The sequence below is a fragment of the Anoplophora glabripennis genome, unplaced genomic scaffold (assembly GCF_000390285.2).
Source record: "Anoplophora glabripennis isolate ALB-LARVAE unplaced genomic scaffold, Agla_2.0 scaffold153, whole genome shotgun sequence".
Lineage (NCBI taxonomy): Eukaryota > Metazoa > Arthropoda > Insecta > Coleoptera > Cerambycidae > Anoplophora > Anoplophora glabripennis.
In genome coordinates this window covers 604,616-627,461 of record NW_019416245.1, presented here as the reverse complement: position 1 = coordinate 627,461, position 22,846 = coordinate 604,616, and the positions used below count along the sequence as shown (strand labels likewise).

The 22,846-nt window shown below is 33.3% G+C and overlaps 1 protein-coding gene across 2 annotated transcripts in view; it reads left to right on the top strand.

Annotated features, from left to right (window-relative positions):
- Positions 1 to 435: 435 nt before the first annotated feature.
- LOC108909803 (zinc finger homeobox protein 4) overlaps positions 436 to 22,846 on the top strand; it is a 158,930-nt gene continuing 136,519 nt past the window's right edge. For both annotated transcript variants that reach the window (XM_018714234.1, XM_018714235.1), the window contains exons 1-2: positions 436 to 505; positions 20,475 to 20,513. The gene's annotated coding sequence lies outside the window, so the exon portion shown is untranslated. The remainder of the gene's footprint in view (positions 506 to 20,474; positions 20,514 to 22,846) is intronic.

Genomic DNA, 22,846 nt, shown 5'->3' with positions numbered 1-22,846 from the left:
GCACAATAGTACCGAATCATATTCTCTTAATGAAAAAACTTTGAAAGAAGAGCCGAAGAAGCTCAATCAGTCGCGCTGAAAAAATGGAATTGTTGCAAAGCACCAAAACAGCTCGAAACTTACTTCGCGTCCGTTCAACCGCGCTGCGGCCCCCACTACCAGCCCCACTCTCTCAGGTGTGTCGTGGAGGGGGTGTTATCCCCTCCTGGTCCCGCCCCTCATTGGCTGTCAACATTATGCACAAAACAGTTGAAGCTCAAAGTCGGACCGGTTATGTTGTCCGCGTTAAGATATCACACGTTTTAATTGTTACACTTATGAACACCTGTATAGTTTAAGTCCCGTTTTGTTGTGTTACACTGACGACAAGGATTTTCAGTGCTGTGTTAACGACTCTCATTTGTTTTGTGTTAGTGTTTCATGTGTTTTTAATTTGATCTGTAAGAGTTTTAGTGACTCAGGTGTTGAGGATTTATACAATTACACTCAATAGGAATGCTTACAGGTAAATCATCTCGATTCTGCTATGCAAATTTCGGGCGGCAGGTAACGCTGAGGAATCGCGGTAGGCACGTGCTCGGAAACATTTGAATGAAAATCGGAGTAGGTTGCGGTGCGGGGCCGGCGTGTGCGGGGCTTTACATATTCAGTTGCCGGGTGGTAACCGTGTTGGCGGAGCAAATGGCCAAAAATAAAGGGGAGAAGCTGAAAAACTCGGTTCGCAGCTTAGGGCCGATGAAAAAACATGTAGGGATAATCTCGGATAACAAATTGAAGATCCGGAGAGTAAGTCGGGGAAAAAACGTCGGCTTATCGAACCATCTAATCGGGAAATTTGCAAAACCTGTCTCAATTAAAAAAAAAAATTAAATGCGGATCATACATAAGTTTGAACACACCTACAGAAATAGCTGTAAATGTAAAATTTTATGTTTTAGTGTCTAATAAGACTTTTCATGTTTTAAGATGCAAAAAATGCTTCTAATCTGTCTAAAGTGTTGGATGTAAGAATAGCATTCAATAAATTGATTATAAAGCTTCAAATTTCACTAAAACTGTAATTAATTCTTGTAGCGCTGTATTTTGTGTTGCTTTATTTATGAATGCGCAAATTTCACGTAGTTGTGATGAGAAAATACTAGTAACTGATACACCTGAAACCCTTGAAATAAATATGAATAGGAATTATTAATTTCAAAGTTATTTCCCGCTGAAAAACTAAGCTAAAGAGAAATTGTAAAGCAGTGCTGGTAGTCTTAGCATGTAGTTCCCTGCGCTTGTAATAAGTAGTGTAGTATTTACTTGTATATAGGAACAAGTTAACATATGAAGGTGTTGATGTAGAAAGAGATAAAAATATTTATTTTGAGTAATACCCACTTACGACTTAAGTCGAAACAAACTGCTTCCCCGCAGGCCAAGATGCATCAATAATCATTCACTTATCGGTTAAAAACTCCTGCCTGGTATCTACATTAAACAATATCAATAAATATACCTACTCGTTTATAGCGGCGAAACAATTCCCTTTACAAGCGATTAGATATAAGCCGTGTTTTCACTTGTCTGGTTTCAAGTGACAAATCAAGTAGAGATTAGTTTTATTTGGAATTAAGAAAAGGATTCATTAAGCTAGGCGTAGTAGGTGAATTATTTTATGGCCGTTATAAAGTTTTGGGCGGAGAAAGCGGGCTTCCAAAGTTATAAAAGATAATCCGGACAGTACCTATTTTTATTGTTATACCTGACAGAAATATCAAACACTTTTATTAAGGACACCAAATCACACCAAGCCGTTAAATTTTTGCTTGGTTTGTAGATGTGTGACTATGGATAAAGTTATGCAGATATCTGCCAGTGTGTTGATAACATCAAGCAGACATTGAATATTTTAGTTACCCTGTTTGTCTTGCAGATAAAATTTGGCGGGCTTTGTAAAACAAAACAAACTCTCTAGTCTGTTTGCCGTAAAGATAAGCTGAATAAACAAACAATAGTAGTGAACGGCAGCAAAAGCCATTGCGGATTGCGATAATGGAGCGATAGTGTAGATTTCCCGCTCAAATTTTAGCTGTAGTTCCAATGTTTAAAGTTCTGTAAATAAACTGAATTTGTTTTCGGTGAAAAACATCCAAAATTTTTATGTATGGTTTTGTGTAATCGGTTGTTGTGGAAGTGCGTCAACAGTGTTCCAGAGGAAATGGCGTTACATTTGTAATGTTTTTCCTATATTCATTTCAGTTCAGAAGAGCTAAATTTTATAATTTAAAAACACAATATTTTGTTTCTTAAAATAATAATTGAAACATCATGTGTTACACGAGTAAAGTATTCGAGTTCCAAATACTGAATACTGCCGCTAATGTATGTCACATCGTGTGGTAGTAACATAACCTTTATCAATGACAGATAATTTATAATTTTTATTTAATTCTTGGTAGTATGTGTAGAGAATAGTGTTGCAACAAAATCGAAATAACAGTAACATTATAGTAACACTAGTACCTGCTGTATTTTATTAGTTTTATTTTAGAACCTTAAGAATAAGTTACACACTATTTTAGTTAGTTTTTGTTGTTATATATATATTTGTATGTTTTGATTTAACTTTTGCTTACTTTGTACCACTACCAATCTTAATGTAACACCGTTCCTATTCAGTAAACAATGTTAGTTACGAAAAAAATTATTTGTTAAACAGAAGACAAAAAAAAGTGTAATACTGTTACCTTACTTCCCTTATATCCTGAAATTAAACTGGTTGAAAATCTCTTTCAATGTTGCTCAAATGAATAACAATATCTACGTGGTGTATATAATATCATTTTATAATTTTAAATTAAATATGTTTCTATTAGTACAAAATAAAGGAATTATATGAAAAATGTCTTTCTGTTAATAACCTCTGAATTGTGGACACCTAAAATTAGGTTGGCTTTAAGTATGAAAACTAAAATGTTAATGCCCCTAATTTTTTTTTTCTAAAAAATATGGTTTCTTACAGTGGGATTTTATTCTTAAATTATTTATTTCGAGTGAAAATTAGAAAGACAGGGTAACTTTTCCTTTCCGTTTCTAAAAAAATTCCAGTCGACCACAAGCGCTGTTACAACCGTTCAAAGCCATAAATAAACCAAGAACTTAACCCACTAGAAGGCATTGTTTGTAAGGTAAACAAGTGACAGTTGCTCACGCAACCCCCGTACGTAGGCCACTGCGACGATAACAGAATTGCAACCCCCCCAATACATCGCAACAGTGCGCATATTGTTTCTCGGGCTTCAATTATATGGGGGTAAAAACTAAAGGGGGTGATTTATCCATTAATTTAGTTGCGTATTTCGATTGATGATTCATTGATAGCGCGACATCTTTTGCCGAATTATGAATGATGCGTTTCGGGCCTTTTCAGTAATTTTTGCAGCGTAATCGGATTAGGAGACTCCTGGAAATAGCCGAATTGAGGGTGAGAAATAATTAGAGGGCTAGTGATTCATGAGGCTGGGGTAATTGGAGGTTTTTTCCATAATATTAATGTTTGCAATATTAGCAAAGGTGCTGTGCATAAAAAAAGAGGAATAAAAAAAAATTATTTTATAAAGGACCAGAGCAGTTTAGATCGAACTTATTCTTCAAGCAATTCAGTTTTTAACCATAGATGAAGCATTTGTGTATAATAAACATTGTGAATTATTATATAAGTACTCAATTTTACACAATTTTACACACAAAAAATGTAAAAATGACAGCACGTAGTAAAAAATTAGGTATTTACTTGACTGCACTATTTCTAAATATATTTACTTGTTACTTTATATTGTTACATTTTACACTGTATCTAGTCTTACATTTTAAAATGTATTAGTGTAAATCTTTCGTGTTCTTACTATTTTTAATGTAAACAGCCCTAGCGTTAATTTACAGTGAACTGATTTGGCTTAACCAATTGGATGATACCAATTCATTTTAAATAATTGACAACTGTGCAAAATGTGAGAAATTACATGTTTTATGTAATTTTGATGAACAAATAATTTTGCACTCAATTTTACATGGATATTTACGGGGAATTTTACATAATTCTTTTTATCAGTGTAAGTATGTTTTTATCCACTTCACTTGAATGTTTTTGAAGCCATTCTTGTACGAGACTCTTTCTAAATCATCGACGGAAGATAAAAAGTCTAAATAAAAGCATAAAAGCATAAAAATCTCCATTTGTCTCCATTTGGGTAACACCTAATTCTTGATTTTGTAATTATCATATGTCTTAAAACAGATAGTATTTAATGACTGACGAGTAAACTGTACAAAAATACACCCGTAATCTAGTAAAAATCCGATAAGTCAAAATATCAATTGAGGAAAAGCAGCCTCAAGTGAATCAAAATAGAATGTAGGTAGTATGTAAGAATAAAAGCACCGACAATATGATATTTTAAGTTACAAAATGCACAAAATGTGTTATATGAAATTTTATACCTAAATGTTTTAATAAAAGGCATAAGCATAACATTAAAAACAAGCAAGACTTATATGTTTCTTAGTTAAAACGGATGTAAAACTTAAAATGTATCTAAAATGGTAGTAAATTCTTGAAACACTGTTATATAACAAAATGAGGATACAAACTTGGCGTAGTTGGTATGAGAGAAGAACGAGGAGAAGAAAAATTTTAATTTGAAATAAATATGAACAGAAATAATTTAATTTCAACTTGCCTTCAAAGATCAGGGTGAGAAATAATTAGGCGTTAGTGTAGAGACTTTTTACTGTCCGCTACTGTACCTAACGAAAAAGAAAATAAGCAAAAATATTCTTAGGTATATTGATTTATTTGTTACTTTCTTTAAATTGTTACTTTTTACATTGTACCTACTGTTACATTTTACAATGTATTTCTTATAATGTAGGTTCTAACCTTTTGTTTTTTTTAATTTTAATGTTAAATATAATCATATAATATAATATCAACTTGAATATTTTTGGCTTCGTTTCTGTACGAGTTCCTTTCCAAATCATTGAAGGAACTTAAAATGAACTACCATGTTTCTGCAAAGTTTCTGTTTGCGTTAAGGCAATACAAAATTTCTAATTTCGCGATTATCATACAATCCAAAGTGCATCGTAGCTCTGAAAAACTGACAGTGATTAGTGACTAGCAGGTAATAATTTACTAAACTCCATTTTCCGGTTAAAGTATATAAAAATACAATCATTGATGCGTTGGGACAAGTACGAAGCACCGCGGCGATGGGGTTTTTATGAGGCTAGTAAGTTTTATGTATGGGACGTGGCGCAGAGACAATTCTATTTTCACTTTATATTTTTATAGTTATTCTTTTCAAATAGACTGGTTAGATGGGAAATCGATGTTTATATGCCGTACACACTGTTTGTAAAATAATGTCGGCAATGAAGAAGTCAGTGCTCAGGTGTGGTTTTTAACTCTATTGCGACGTCTGAGGCTGCTGGTTCACTTACAAAAATGGGCGCAATACAAATGACAAAATTTTTTTTAATTTTTTGTGAATGATGAAACCTCGAACGACCAAACCTATGCATTGGTTTAATAATTTAAAGATATTTGCGTTGCGTTTATACGTTTTTGCCAGTCCAAGTTTGAATCGGCAGATTGTGCACGAAAGTGAAAACTTACTTTGACGACTTCATTATAATGTTTACAAATTTGGAAAATATTTTTGAAAGAAAACTATGTACTATGTTCAACCGTATGATGTAGAGAAAGCAAAAAAAGAACTGAGGTTTATAATTAATGCTGCAATAAGTAATTTCTATGGCAGGTATTTCATTTTACTTTCTCAGTATATAAATAATAAATGCTAAGTATATAATAAATAAATACACAGTAACAATAGGTAGACGTAACACTGTTTTATTTAATTTAAATTACGTTTCTGGAAGTCTTCAAGTACCCATTAGCTAACATTTCCACAAGTTCTACATGTCTAGTTGTTTTAAATATGTCGGCAACATTAAAACGTTTTGACCGAATTCAGTGCTTATTTAAATAATTAATCGGGCATCCATTGATTATTAATTGTCTGGAACAAAATACTTGCGATAGGCGTCACATAAGCACTAATAGAGCTGGAATAATTGTGCGATGAATTTATTTGTCCTTGTCTGCATAATGTAAGGCTTTTAAATCAATCAGCGGACAAAAAGACGATGCGTATACGTTATTAGCCGATGCATTGGTACGTTTTGAGGCTAATAGGAGTAATGACAATTCGGAATGATTGTAGTTCTAATTACTGGTAGACACGCAACCGTGTTTACACGCGGATTGTGTCGTCCGAGTTCCCTGAGTCGCGGTTCTCTGCGGCACCCCCTGATTGTGAGTTTCGGTTGGGGTATATAATGAGGGGTGATTGGTGTTGGTTTGATTCGTGTGTTGCGAGTCGTAGTCTTTGTTTTAATGGGTTCTGGAAAGAATCGTTTCGATGTAGGACATCTGCCAGTTTTGACGTTTTGGCGATGAAATTGTTTTTCATTTATGTTTCTAACAATCAAAGCAAAATTACGGGGTGATTTCGCATTTACGGAATTTTATACGAAAACTTTAGACAAAATAGTATAACTGTGATTTTATCAACGTTTTTTTCCAATCTTTTTTTCTTTTAATAAAAACATGAATGTAATTTCTCGACTTGCACTTAAATCTTAAGTAAAAGAGATATATCTATACACAAGTGGTTTTACCTGTCTTTTATATTTTGGAAAAACAAAACCTGGAAAAAAAATTGAGGAGATCAAATAATGTTGGACATTTGACAAGAATATTTTACATTTATAGAGTTTAATATTTCCAAATGCACTTCAGTTATCTGGGAATAGATGATTTTTTGTCACATACTTTTACTGCAATAGAAATTTTCGAGTTTTCGTTCTCCTTAGCTTACACTGAGAAAAGTAAATGCATGTTACATAAATTAAATAATAAGAAAATTAAAAATGACAAGTAAAATAATAAAAAAGTGCATTTGGAAAAGCATGTAACTGATTCTATTCAATAATTGTATTGCAAAGTACTTGAAGTAATTGTTAAACAATTTAAAATTATCAGTCAGCTGATTAAATTTATTTTCGTTTTAAAATCACAGAAATTGCATTATAACGTACTCCAGTGTGAGATGGAAGGTTAAGAAAGATACCTGGGTACACAACTTTGTGTGTGTATTCTCAAACATTAGAAAAATATACATAATTACTGTTAGCAAAAGTATATTTCAAAGAAAAACGTTCACTATTAATTCTTAAAAGGTAATATTCGAAAGTTGCATTGTTAAAAGAAGCGGTAAATACAATATAGATTTAATCTTTCAAACATGCGGTTAACCTACACAGATTAAACATTTTCCACGAAATACGCAATGTATTTTAAAAAGTAATTTTAATCATTTGATGGGTGTGTGACATTATTTAGTAGTGGTATTAATTAATTCACCATTACTCCTTACAACCTTTGTTTTATTATTATTACCAAACGAATATTTATAATTTACAATTCGGTTTGCTAAAATTGTTTAGAATATTATTAATATTCTATTTACATTTGATTTGACGTGATGAATAATTTAATATTCCGTTAAATTATTAACATAAAGGATTGCAGTAATATTCCACAAAATTTTATTTCTGTCACATATCACACAACTGTAAATCCTGCATAATTAATTAAAAGTATATTGGCATAGTGGATCTCTACAAATGTAAGTTTATTGAGAAAAAGTGACGCTTACTTGATAAGCAGCAACCTTGGTAATTAGGTATCGGTAAAACAAATTTCTCAAGATAAACTTTCATGAAAATAAAGATACATTATTTGTTGTACACATAAGTAGGCTTCGCATCGATCAATTTATTCGATACACTGCACCCTAATGCTTGCCCTGTGCGCCTGCCGTGCCGGTGAACAATCCAGGGTTTTTATTGAGGACCGTTAGCCGTAAATTTGATTGTAGTCTGTACTTGTGTGAGTGAGTTTGACACTTTGCATAGTTGTAGTATATGCATGTGTTTTTATGGCAGTCAGTAGCATTGTAAATTGTACGTATAGAGCGGTACACGGCTTAACTACAGATTTAGTGTATTTCTGCTACTACAACGCGTATTGACGCTATAGATTACTACTGTTTATTTATTTGATTGTCGCCACAAAGTTTCCGATGTCTATACATAACTTTAGGTGATATGCTAATTAATCTGTTGTAGTTTATTTCCCGGGAAATGTAAAATAAGCCGCTTATCTACAATCTCCTGATAATAACACACATGAAAATTCGAAACGTGCACCCATATCGTTCTTTCATTAAAGAAACATTAACAATTACCTAAACGCTATTAGATACGGTAAATGAATGGGCAATAAAACAGGAACGGGCTAGCGATTGCCGATGTCATTCTGTTCACCTATTTGCCTGTGCATGCGTAAAAAATTCACAACATGCCTTTATCCATTACTCTACATTATTAACCGGCAATTTGCATATTTAAATCGATTATACAAGTTCTTTTACAATAAATCGTGTAGTAAATGAATATGATTACTAATGAGCGTAATAAATAAAACTTCTGTGCTCGATGGGCCTCCCATATTTTTTGTAGGTATTTTCCAGGCGGAAATTAATTATTAATAATCCTTCCTGACGCTAAAATTACAAAAGCGTTTGTGTATAAATATTTATGAATTAGGTACGAAGGCGTAATCTGAAGTTTTATTCCATCTGACTACTTGAGGCGGCTATTGGTTGGTGAAATTGCTTTTGACCAGCTTGACCAATTAAATTGCTTATTTTAGGAGGAAAGTATAATCTACATATGTTCTATTATTAGCTCTCATATTTTTAGTTTATTGTATAGCATTGTTATTACAATAAGCTTCCTATTTAAAGCTAGCGTTTTATAGACAAGAAATCGCACTTTTAGTAAGAGAAAACACGTAGATCACGGAGAACATGTAAACATCAGAAAATGTACCTTTTCTGTTTTGTCACGCAAATTTGTAAAGATACTCGACAATTGCAATTAATGCATATGTTAATAGTTTCCTAAAAGTATTCTATGGGGTGTGATTGTGTTTATAGTACCACACGCGATTTTCTTTGCGTGCAACACACACAAAATGTAAGATAAAAACATGCTAGGTAAAAATATGCTTTTTTCCCTTATTTTAAATGTATTGCCTTATACCCTGAAGAAAACATATATAACTGGTGGTACAGTGAAGAGATATTGTTTCTAACTTGCTTAGATTTTCTAAAACGCTGGATAAAAAATTGCGCATATAAACGCCCCCATTAAATAACTCCGCTGTCTCTCTATTGCTAAATGAAAGAGTCATAATATGAGATTTTAGTTGATTTTCATATTAACATGATGCAGTTAAGGCAAGTCTAGCTCGTTACGACGGTCAGATTCGTTTATTTTTTTATATACAAAAAATACGGATGTTATTTCATTTCTTGGCAATAAAAGATGGCAATCAACCAATTCAAACAAATTCAAAAACTTTATTCTATTTAATTGGAGATTAATTGGAAACTAAGAGGTTCCAGTAAGATATAAAACTATATGCGGAAGCATTATGTACGTGAACAAATAATTTTTCAGCTGTTGGTGAAATAATTAAGTATTTTCCCATAATGCAACAGCAGGTGTATGTTGCAAAAAGTTGTAAAGAATTCGATGAGTGCTATAATGAATTGATCCTGTACTCTGCATCCTGATATTTTTTTTTGTGACGGTTTTTCATAACATACTGGCAAATTTGTAATTTCCTTTAAAATTACACTTGGTAAACGAATTCCAGTTTGAATCCTATTCTTCTTGTACCTGCTTATTTTTTTTCGAAGATTAAGGAATTGAAAATTTAAATCAATACCTACATTTGTTTAGGTGAAGTGTTTGAGTGATAAATTTAACAAGAATAAATGGTTCATGATGAGGGGTTAGTCATTGAAAGACAAGATATACACTTCATAGGAAATATACATAGAATATTTTTTATTTTTTGCTAGGAATACAATAAAATATTACCTGAGGCAATGGACGTACATTTTTCTGAGCAGTGAATGACCTCTGGGTTTCTAATTTGTCCGTTCGTAATTATCAAAACCCGTTTAATTGATTTAACTTCAAAATATTATCAAAATTATATCTGTTATAGACAAGGACGGATGCAATGACAAAAATATGTAACCAGCATCTTTCGTTTATCTCGGTATTTGTTTTTTGTGCTGGCTAATGACATCGTCCATCATTGTTGATGATCGTTTTTGTTTAGCACCATTCCTAGTGTTAAGTGTAAGATTAGAGTCGAGGTAACGCTAATTCCCTATCTAAACAACACACTACTTCTTCGGAAATAATAAGCAAGTATCTAACTATGCGTCATGTTTATTGCTATAGTTTCGACTAAGTACTGTTTTGATGTGTATATTAGCCTCGATATTAGCACAGTCCGCTTCGACTTTAATTTATGGATTTGCTCAGAACAAAATTGTGTATCGAGAGAAATGACAGGTATTACTAATCGCAGGCCTTGTTGGTAATAGCTAGCAGGGCAAAACGGCGCTATATTAAAGCTCCAAAACTGAAGGCAGTGACAGTCTCAACATGTAGATCTGTGCGACGGGATTTCAGGGGCGTATCAAGTTAGGGAAACTATTAAATATAGAACAAAATAGATGCGTCGACTTTGGTTGGAACTAGATTATCCTTGCAAATCTGCACTGACAGTGGTATATTGGTATACTGTTTAGTTTATTCTAAACTTGAATTCAACAAATCTGCCCTAGTGGCAAAGATGGCCTACCAGCACCTATGTACACACAAAATCCGTGCAATCACTGAAACTACTTAAAACACAAACACCACAGTGACAGTGACAGCGACAGCGATATGCTGCCACTAACGCTGTCAATCTTCAATCGACAATAATTTCAATCAAATTCAATATCAAAGTCCACATTTGGTGCTCTTCTCTTTGTACTAGCATAATTCATTTATTGTTTCCGCTGTTACCTGATTAGTCGCCTTCTATATAATTACTACGAGCTTTAGCCATCTCATCCACTACATACCTTATGTATTTGGGTTTTCCTTTTGTGTGCTATTGCTAATATAATCGTACTTTTAACGGCATATCTTTATATTCAATATGTTTTTCCATTCAACCTTTCCATGATTTCTCTTCTCCATGTAGACGTCAATTTCTCTATTCATCGACAATGGTAAGGAGCACTATCTATTCTACTTCTTTTTAAGTACGAATGTTCATTTCATGTAAAACTATTAAAATCTGGATTTTTTTACGGATCCCATATCTGGAATAACGAATAACGAAAAGGTGATAATACATTTTTCCCACTTGCACGCATAAGACAGGAAAGGGAATGCCTAAGCTGAACACACGGCACACTATATGAAATGAACAGAATGTTGCAATTTCCATGCAGGGAATATACAAAATTATTTTATCATATTAAGAACTTATAAAAAGCTTAGCTTCTTTGGAAATAATAAGCAACTATGCGTCATGTTTATTGCTACAGTTTCGACTAAGTACTGTTTTGATGTGTATATTAGTACAGTCCGTTTGGACTTGAATTTATGGACTTGTGCAGAACAAAATTGTATATCGAGAGAAATGATAGGTATTATTAATCACAGGCGTTGTTGATAGTAGTGCGAGTAGAGCGGGCCCATAAAAACGGCACTACATAGCGTCGTCTCGAAGTTGGCTTAGCTCGGTGTGAAGTGGCGAGCGCAGACAGCCGATCCCGCTTCTCGCTTGTTGGAAACAAATGGCGCGTCAGGAGCATAGCACCCTGAGATCGAGCCGCAACCTGTTCGTCTAGATTCCGATACGATAATTATAAAATTTGGTATAGCTGTTTTCGGAGTTGCAACTTAAAATTTATCTCTGGAACACGTGTACGGCGCGAAATTAATTCCGCAACAATCGAGGATCATTTGTTTAGGCCGGGAATGTCGTACTTTCACGGCGTACCGCGATCCGTGGAATTTTCCGATCGGCTTGTATTTGGATGCGGTCGACAACCAGCGTTCGCATTTATCTAATTCTGCGGAAATGGACGGGTTCTGTTCAGCCTGTACAAATATTATGTACGGTCGTGTCGGTATGGGTATATTTTGCATACCCATGCCCGTATAAACACGTTAGTTACCCGGCAACTGTCATGATGCATTCTATAACACCTTCGGAATGACATAAATTATGAATTTTTACGTTTGCTTAATATCTTTAAGAATAAGTAGCAAAAATGTTGCTTTAAAAAATACTTGCAAAGCACCGCTGTCAGAAGGAACATCTCAGAAGTTATTTCCCAGTAACATTGTGTTAATAAAGTGATAATGAATTAATTTGGTGCACTAACACTAACAACACTTTTAGAAAGCGAATGATCACCTTCCTTTATACTTTAGAACAGTGTCTATCAAACATTTAAAAACATAGTTAAAATGTTGGAACATAGAGCTAGATCAGAAAATTCAGCCCTTTTATGCGATACAACATGATACAAAGAGTGTACAAGAAAGATCACACTTGGAATTTTGGGCTGTTCAAATTCTCTATAGGTGTTAAAGTTGTTTCATTCTGAAAACTTCAATCAATATTGGCTTTGAATTTCTTCGAATCCTTCGAGATTTTCTTGCCTCAATGGACAATTTGAAATCTTGAAAAGCCAACGATCGATTTGCTTTCCATTTAGAATTATTAGGTTTAAGACCAGAAGACCAGGAATTTGTTTAGAATTAATTTCTTTAATAGGTCTATATTGCGCTCGATTAGTACAGGACCTATATATTATCGAGAACTTTGCACATAGTTTCAAATTTAATATACCAAAGTTTCTTCACTTCAAAAGTTTTGTGTAGATCGTAGACTTGTTTCATTCCATGAGATTTTTTTACAAATTTTGTCAAAACTCCTTGACGTCACTAGGTACCTACCTAAATTGGATCATGGAAAAGTTAATTATCACATTGCTTTTAATTTAAATTATTTAAAATGACTGGTTTAAATTTTAATTATAGGTTCCAAACCATAAGACCTAGTGTTTGTTTAAAGCAAATCTCATTAAATGGTACCTAGAGAAATGGTTTCAAGATTTCCTTGAAGTTTTGTTTCTTGAAATTTTTCGAATTTATTTATTTATTATGTTTACTATATTATTTATTTATTTTAGTAGGCACTTTGCTTTGTTTTAACTTTAAAATTAGGATTTCAGAACGCAAGATAAAGTATTTATTTAGAACGAATCTCGTATAATCGTGATATAACTATGGATAATAAAAATTACCAACGTAAACTGGACATGGGCCTTTAAAAGGAGGATTGAATTAACAGGATTTATTAAACCTTTTAAACGTTTCAGGTCGGGAACTTTATTAAGTCCACAGTTGTACATACATCAAGATCATACATCAGGAGATATAGTGATATAGTATAGATAATACCTCTTTTGGAATTTTGTGCAGGTCGTTCCAGTTCTAACATATGTACCAAGTTTCTTTATTTCAAAAGTTCTTCTAGATTTCCTTGGACTTGTTCCTTCAGATTCTTTCAAATTTCTTTGGAATTCCTTTGACCTCAATCTGCATTTATTTAATATGGTTTTAAAAAGCAACACGGTTAGACAGAAATTTACTGAAATGTATCTAGCAAAAGTGATGTACAATCGTTACACGAAATATTTTTCTCTATAGATGTTAAATTGCTTCATTTATTCATAGATTCCTTATGGAACTTCTTGGATTTGTACCACGATGTTCCTTAACATTTTTCGGATCTCACAGGAGTTATTGTTTACTTAGTAGGGAAATTTGATTTTGCTTTTACAGAACACACCAAGTGTGTTTAGAGTGAATCTTCTTGAATTGATGTACCTACATAAGGATGATTAGAAAACTAATTGAAGGATATAAGATGGTACAAGTGGTGTATGGTTGTTTCACGAAAGATCTCGCATAGAAGTTTGTACAAGAGGTTCAAACTTTATTTTTTTATCACTTTAGATAGACATTTTCCATGATTTCCTTATGTTTGTTTGGGTTTCACTTGAAATTGCTTTTATAAGTTTCAGACTACAAAACAAAGAATCTATTTTGAGCGAACCTCATTAAATACCGTATTTTGCTGCTGATATGTTTGATCCCTTTCCCCGAATTTCGTTCAAATTTCATATCCCAAACTCCTCACTTTAGTAGGCAATTTGAAATATTGCCATCAAGTTAGTAATATTATGAAAGAGCTACGACCTAATACACATTTTTGTGGTGCGTATCCACGCGCGCTAAGTGACTTGATTCCAGCAACACCTTCCGCCACGGAACAGGCCCACCAAAAGCAGCGCCTGCTTTATCCGAGCGATTTAATTCCGTTTTAAATCTTATCTGCAATGCCTCCGCCGCCTCGTTAGGTAAATTTAGCACGCGCAGCGCCAGGAAGGAGTTTCAAATTAGAGTTCGCGAGCGGAGTTACAAGTGGGGTCCGGGCTTGAACCCTGCAGGGTGTATAATGTCACTTCTCATTTACTCTGAACACGACGGTGGTGGATGGGGATTCGAACATCGTTGGGAAGAGTTTGATGGCAGATAGTTAATGTGAAAACTACTAATGGTGTAAGGGTCTGTCTGTAGCGTTTTAAAGGGTATAAATGCGAAAATTTGACTTCTAATGTTAACAGTTAATGTTGAATGATAATAAAAGAAAAGGAAGGATTTAAGGGAGAGAATTAATTAATGGAATATCCTTAGTTTCTGTAATAATACAGTTTTGCAAATGAATTAAGAATATTAAGCAGATAGTATTCCGGCAAAAAGAAATTGCTAGTTTAAATTAGAAATATTTCAGTTTATTGATTGCAATATTTTTATGAAAAATCTTATATCGTAGTAATCATATGCTTTTTGCAAAGGTATGTACCCAGTGTTGCCGTACAATTGTACTTTTTTTGCACATTTTAACGCGTTTATGTACAAAAGTACAACATTTACATTTTCAGCACATTTTTTGGAGATAATCAATATTTTAGTTACTCCACATTCTATGAACTTGGTTGAACTTGATTTCCATTGGTGTTCTTTTAATCACTTCGTGTGATTGGTTGAGTTGAGAAGGTAGGATAGAACACAGACACATATCTCTTTCTATGCAAGGTAGTAGGATGATAGCAAGAGCGAGTTTTCAAAATTGTAAAAATTTAAATTTTTAAAGGAATTGTGAAAAATATTTAGATTTTATCGCAAAAATTTAAATATAAATAACCTAACCTTACTGCGATATCTCAAAGTATTAAAGCAAATTTTACGTTTATGTGAACAATTCGCAAAAAAAATCGTCAATTTCGCAAGGTACTATGAAAATGAAACTTTTATGGTCTATGGCTAAATGGCAAAGAGTATCCCATAGAAGCAGAAGAGAAGTACATTTTTTGGGTAATTTAACACAGTTTATATATGTGTCTGATACATTTTGTTTTTATTGGGCGGCAACACTGTATGTACCGAATGTTTCATAAAAATGACACTGGTGAACTTTGATTTTACTTATCTTTTCACTTTTCTCAATTTTTTACTGAAATCTTTTCATGAAAAGTTATATAGTTACTAACTAGACGCTTTTTTTCAAAATCCATATACTGAAGTTCTACATAATTGACTCAGGTCTGAATTACGGGCAATTTTTTTTCTTTTCACTTTGTCTTTCTCATTTCACCACCTACTTTCCTACATTATTTATTGAAATCTCTCGATGAAAATTTATATAGTTACTGACCCAGGTCAGAAATATCGGTATAGAGGCTTCTGTATATTTCAGAAATTTATTGAAATCTCTATATGAAAAGTTATATAGTTACTAACCAGACGCTTTTTTTTGAAAATCCATGTACTGGATGTTCTACATAATTGACCAAAGTCTGAATTACGGACAGATTAGAACGACGATAAAAATGACGATAACGATGACGATTAATATGAAGATAGAGATAGAGATGAAGATGGAGATTAAGATGAAGGTGGAAACGATGACGATGACTTCATGTTGACTTGATGACGACGATAATATTGATAATTATGAAGTTCCGATGTTGATGACTTTCATATACAGAGCGTTTATGAACTAAACTACAGGGTGTTCAAAAAAATGTTATATCTACGTCAGCGGAGTTTGCCTGCCTTTCTAGTTAGTTTTAATTAGAATTTGTTAATATTATATGCAAATTCATAATTTATTATTTGTATCTCTCTTTTTTTAATGGATAATTTGGAGGTGGTTTTAAAGCCAAGCATTTAAAGCGCATAAGAACATGAATATACTGATTATAGATAGTGCGTGTCTATTTATCATACTTTTGCTGATGACACTTCAATAGAGCAGTCATATTCATCCCTTTTGTAGGTTTGGGGTTTACACAACATTATGGATTTTATGAACTTCTTGGTTTATTTTTTTCTGTTAGTGCATTTTAATAAAAACTTGTTTTTATATTTTTTTTATCTGCTTTTGCTCACATCAGACCTTACACTTAACAAAAATCCCCGCAAAAATCGCCGGCTATTTGCAGTCGTTATGTCCGACTCCTTTTTCGCTCCGAATTCATCACCCTTTACAGCTTTTTTTCAGTGCCACTTGCGACATTTTCTCCGGCGAACCCGGTGTCGGCGAGAGCTCCTCACAAGGCCGAAATAATGTGATTCGTGCGTGTAAATCGCGTCGTCGGCGCACAGTAGTGTAAACAAGCAATCGTTAATTACTGTAAATCGTCTGTGCACCATTTTACGATCGCTCGCATTAAAATTACGACTCCACGCTGCTCCGCGCAAACTGCAGCTCGGTTCCAATCAACTGCTTCACTGTTCGCTGCCGTGCACACCGCAAACTGCCTATGTCGATGGCATTGCCTGTGCCTCGACTTGATAGATGTTTGTTTGTTAGTTGCCCTTTTAAGAGGTCTGTAATTTCGAAGAGTCCACTTGGAAAAAGTTTATAGTTCACCTGAAACGTAAAATGTAACTGTTAACTTTGGAAATATGTAGCGGGTTTCTTTTTGGTAGATTCTTTTTAAAATATCTGTAAAGAACACATTACTTGTCCTTGAAAAAGCCATTTTCTTTTCATGTTTAATGTCGTTAACGTCTTATGGCAAAACTCTGCTGCCAATATTTTATTAAATTAATAAGACCTTTCTTCAGTTCGATTTCATTTCTGAACTATTCAATCCCAATTAACACTCGGTGGTAAATCAAGATTATGCGGCAAGTATACAAAAAGTTGTTCAAGCAAATCTGTCCAGCAAGAATTTGAACTGTTGTGCGAGGTCGATTGTTTTGAATTTTTTTGTTACTGGACAAGTCAGTTATGTTGTTTTTAATAGCAAGTCTAAAACTACAGTCTAGCTAAATCATCTGAGATATACTAATGCAGCTGGATATACCGAATGAACTATATCCAAGCTTCCAGCAACTTTTTTATTTCAGCCAATAACTATCAAAGTAGGTTATGCATCATTCTTGTTCACTGCCTTAGTTGACGACAATTTCAAATCTTGCTTACTCGCCTTGTAATTGTATACCAATGAAAATTCCAGAAAATTCTATATCCCGATTATTTATAATTAATCAAATAAGAGGGTGTGGTATAATATATGCTCTACAAAAATTGTTCGAAGTTGTTTCCATGTGCTAATAAATATGTTTTCAAACGACGGTCAAAATTCAACAAAAACATCACACCACACATTCACTGAACCGTTGCTAGAACCGAGATCTCTGTACATCTTGAGGATTTGCATCACACCAATAGCGAATGTTGTGAAAATTAAATATGGAGTTTCTAGTAAAATAACATTTATCCGATATTTGATGTCGAAACCACTGGCAAAGTTTTATACGGCTGCTGCGTAATTCTGTAACACTCAACACACGTGCACAAGATGCACAGGGTCGGTTTACATTCTAGTTAATTTTCTTGATTAATTTTCTCGAAATCACAAGCTTTTAGTTGCTTAATAAAAGTTGCTCATTTTCGTGCCCTGTATCACCTTTTTCAAAGAACGCACTTATTTTTTAAACACCCTGTATGGTGATGCGTTTTTTGTAATTTATATACCACTTTCTTAAGTGTGGGATTTTTGATCAGGCAAAACTATTTTCATAACTGACTTTTTTGGCGTATGGGTATATTTCATTAATTTTTTAATTTTCTTCACAACTGAAAAAATATCCTTAGAAAAACGTTTTAACATAACGAAAAGATAAACTGAACGAAGCGTTAATCCCTGGTTTTTAACGTAGTTTAAGGTTTCCTTATAAAATTGGATATCTAAATATCTTTTGGACAAACTATAATAGTGGACTGTAGCTGGTTTCTTTTTTTGTATGTTATATGAAAATATGTAGGTATATTATTTTAGTTTCTTTAGGAAATTTATATGGCAAATTATTTTAGCTAATAATATTATCACATAAGAACAGTTGCAGTTATTTAGATTATCTATTTATTACTGTGTTTTACTTGATGTAAATAGTTATTGTTGCCGAGAATATCCTTTAACATTTTTCACATTATAATCCATAATATACAGCTGTGAAGGCGATGAATATACCTACCTATTTAGGCATATTTAACACTTAAGTGAAAACTTTTGATTAATACCTCTCCTTATCATTAGATTTCTTCAGCTCTTACTTTTGCCACAGGATAACATATGTTATCACGTTTTGTATAAGTAGTATCTATTAAATTGCGGTACAATTTCACAACTTTTTCGAGTGAAAGACATTGTATATAGAAGAAAAGTTTGATCCAGATTTTCTCTAAATTATTTTTTCAACATTAATTCAGATTCCTCTACAATTTATATAAGATTCATGTCATGTCCCCAGCAGTTGATTGGACAACATGCAAAATTTCTTGATGCAATCCTTTAAATTTAGTAAATGAAAATATTTTTTTAAATTCACAGCAACATTAACTTTTAAATTGAAAATTTAATCCAGTTATTCAGAAAGTTTTCCGAGCTATCTGGGCATCTCCACCTAGAAGACAGGTAACCGAATACCGTCCTGATTTGAATAAATTACTTGAACCAAATAGCACCGCTTCGAGTCGATCACTAACGGTTTTATTTGGACTACGAAGACAGATCACCCATCTACGCCCGCTAAATCTCCTGACCTCTGCCCAAACTCGAATCAGGACCGTGGGTCTGGTACGAAAATAACAGTGAAACTTAATGGATGTAGATATCGAAGACCGGAGGTGTCTCAAGAACTATACAGAGTGTTCTGGAAGTGCAGCTCTGAAGACAAGTTATCTCTGTGTAATACCATTTAATGTACCTACCTATTTTTTAGTTTGTGCATAATATCTCGTCGTGTTACTGTGTCCATATTTTTTCTTAGCAATTAAATAATCGGTGTTTTCTTCTTTCAATTCTTGTTACTGTCTTGGTTCGTATCTCTTTTCTCGTTCTCATCTGTGTCTTCGTAAGTATCTGGATCACTCATCACTTTCATGTCTTCAAAACAATCCGCTTTCATGTTTCCATATTTACTTGATGTGTTTAGTAAACAAGCATTAAAGAATCTACTATAACTCTACATTGTTTATTTATCAGCGCTTTAAACATACAAATAAAAAACAATGCAACATTTCAACTATTTATTTACAACAGCACAACGTAGTAAACGATTTGTACTCTATAATTTTTTAAACAGCTATACACTCACTCGAGTTGAACCCTGGTTTTCCAGTGCGCAAAAATAATAATTAGTCAATTACGAACCTAGTTATAAAGATAAATAAACGTTTTATTATATTGACAGTTACTTCCACCAGCAAAGTTCGTGTCGTAGAAAAAATTTTTATACGTTTTTCAGCAGCGGCCATTCACTTAATCCGCTGGCATTCTAGTTCGGCAATGCATAAAAACAATTTTGCCAATTACCTGCAAAATTAGTTGTATTGATAAACGAACGTTTCGGTGCATTAGAATTTATTTCTAGTGAGAAATTTCACAGTGTAAAAAACCATTTCTAAATACACCGAGAAAACTGAAATGTTAAAAATTACTCTTAAAAATTGCATAAGAAGCTACGATTTACCTTTCTTACTTAAAGTTATCTTCTTGTTTTTGTCAAATCAAAGTAGAGATAAAATTCAGTAACTTTTAATTTAACAATAAACTTTTTTGTTTTTATTTACATTTTGAAACTTTAACCAAGAACTGTTACCCCAAAATCACTGATTTTTCACTTAAAGTTATAGCTTGCAGCTAATTTTCATCATAAAATTATTTTTAATGTTTAAAGAAGATAGTTATTTGGAATCGGTAAAGGCGAAACGGCCATATTTTTTCAATACAATTTCTAATCCTGTAAAGATTTTATTTTTAATTTGGTGTTATTTTTTTTCTCAGAAGCTGGACAAGTTAAGAGCAAAGAGCAAAGTGGCCAGGGTGAGTATTACCGAGACTTAAGAATTAACGCCTCTAACAAAAATCCATTAAATTTGTCCCAGAGGGTGTCCCACTAATGTCTGGAAAAACGGAAATGGTGAAATCCTAGTTTAATTCTGGGGGGAAAAGTTCCCACAAACTTATGTTTTAAACGGCTTAGCTTTCAGGATATGGGTTGATTGACCCGATTTTACTCAATTTTACTCAATAATCAAATATCAATTTCTGTCCACACTCGATTAAGTGAAATTTTATGAGTGAAACTATTGCAATAGATATTTATCGAGACTCAATATATATTATTGTTTTTAATTATTGTAATCAAACAACTAAATTTAAACAAAATTGTCACCAAAATAACCGGATAAACAGATACTTGTCTAGCACCACACGCCATACACCACGCCAGGAGATCCTAATGGAGACTATGGGAATAGGCAAAGACAACGTACGACAACCATAGAATAGGATGGGGTCACTCAATAATCGAAAAGTAGGCCTTTGAGGATACATTTTCCTATGAATTGAACCTTTCCTCAAAATTGTACAAGGATTCCGACCATTTCCGGGACACTCTGTATAACATTCTAAACGCGCAGATATTCGTTTTGCTTTCACCCTTCCTTAGATGTTTTCAAAAGGAAGCGTGTTGGCAGTATAAGTTTAAATTGTTTCCATTTTCTTGGATCGTAATATCTTTATATGGAGAAACAGTTTTCAGCTAGTCATGCGAAATATAAACTCCTTAAAACGTTCCGAACTCGGAATATACTTAAATTTAAAAAGATTCCCCCTTTAAGAACTATCCGAACGATCAGATAAGCGCGGTTCGTGATTCGTACTAATGCCTGTTCGCGCCAAGCAACAATCTACATACACACAACTCGATAAAATCTAGATTGTTTTCCCAGATTGTCATTTATTTTTGTGAGAGTGCAAATGAAATCAAATTGGCTTTGTCTTGTCAGTAATTGTTCGCCGGATAATTTAGATTGGTCGACCATATCTGATCGGACACGGAATTTGTTCATTTTTGGCTATTAACAATTAATGTTTGTTTGATTATCACAAAAAAGCAATTAGTGCCGACGATTTCGTTGCGTAGAAACTTCTCGACGAATAATTGAATTATTATTACACGTCATTGTTCCATAATTATTTGTTCTCGTAATCGTAAAATAATGGGCCGCCACCCCTTCGATCCAAATTTTTTATTTCGATTATTGCAGCGGTTAAGTACGGATTTATAATAAATAAAATTACAACACATTTCGTGTTTTTAATATTAACATAAAGGTATTTCAAATGAAACAAAATATGATGTAACGGAGTTAAATATTTCGTGTTCTCCATTATCTGGGCATATTAAAAGTTGCCACAATCTCGATTAAACTAAAAGTGTAATAAAAATAATAATAGACCATGTTTTATAGTACGAAAGTAAAACTACGCGCAGGACTAACAACACTGCGTGAATTAAAATAGCAAAGTGTAAAGTAAATGATATTTATAGCATTAGATGGGATTTCAATTTTCATTATTACTTTTAATAAATCCATTTTGATATTCTTATGTCCATTGCGTTCTGCTGACGAATGATTTTAGCTGTTTGTTGGTGTAACTAGACGTGGCTTTAGTCCGCAGAGTATTTGTCTCTCTCATCTATGCAGGGTTGAAATTCTCATGAACATAGATTCAGAAATGCTTCATTTTCGAGGTACACGCAAATATCTTGGATGATTTTTGATGTTTCATGAGATGGAAAGTTGGTACCAGTTACTAACATCGCTATTGTTGCACTAGTACCAATTCCAGTACAGTACTTATGTAATTTTATAAAAAAAAACACTGCTTGTTTTTATAACACCTATTTTATATCTTAAGTGCTTCTGCTGCAATTTTAATTAAAATAATAACTGTTCAAAATTTCTTCTTGCCTCGTTTCTATGAATTAACACAAATGTCGTCTTGCTTCACCATAACACAAATGTTGTCTTGCTTCACCATAAATTAAAACCACATCCATCAACTCCGAGTTGCTATACACATAAGCCTTTCGTGTCACTTCGTCAAAAACTAATGTAAACATTATCACAACAACGATAATACTAAAATCGTATTTCAGTATTCGGAATCGCCTGGGGCACGTGGGTGAATGACGCTAGAGACTACAGTAGCCCAGCAATGTAAAGGTTGAAAATATTACAAATTTAATATTTTTTTTCTCGGAAACTGTAATGATTTTACAAAAATTTTTTTGCGACATTGATCCCAATTTTCTTTTGGATAAGTTGTGTATCACCGTGTATATTAGGTGATGCCATATAAGAACC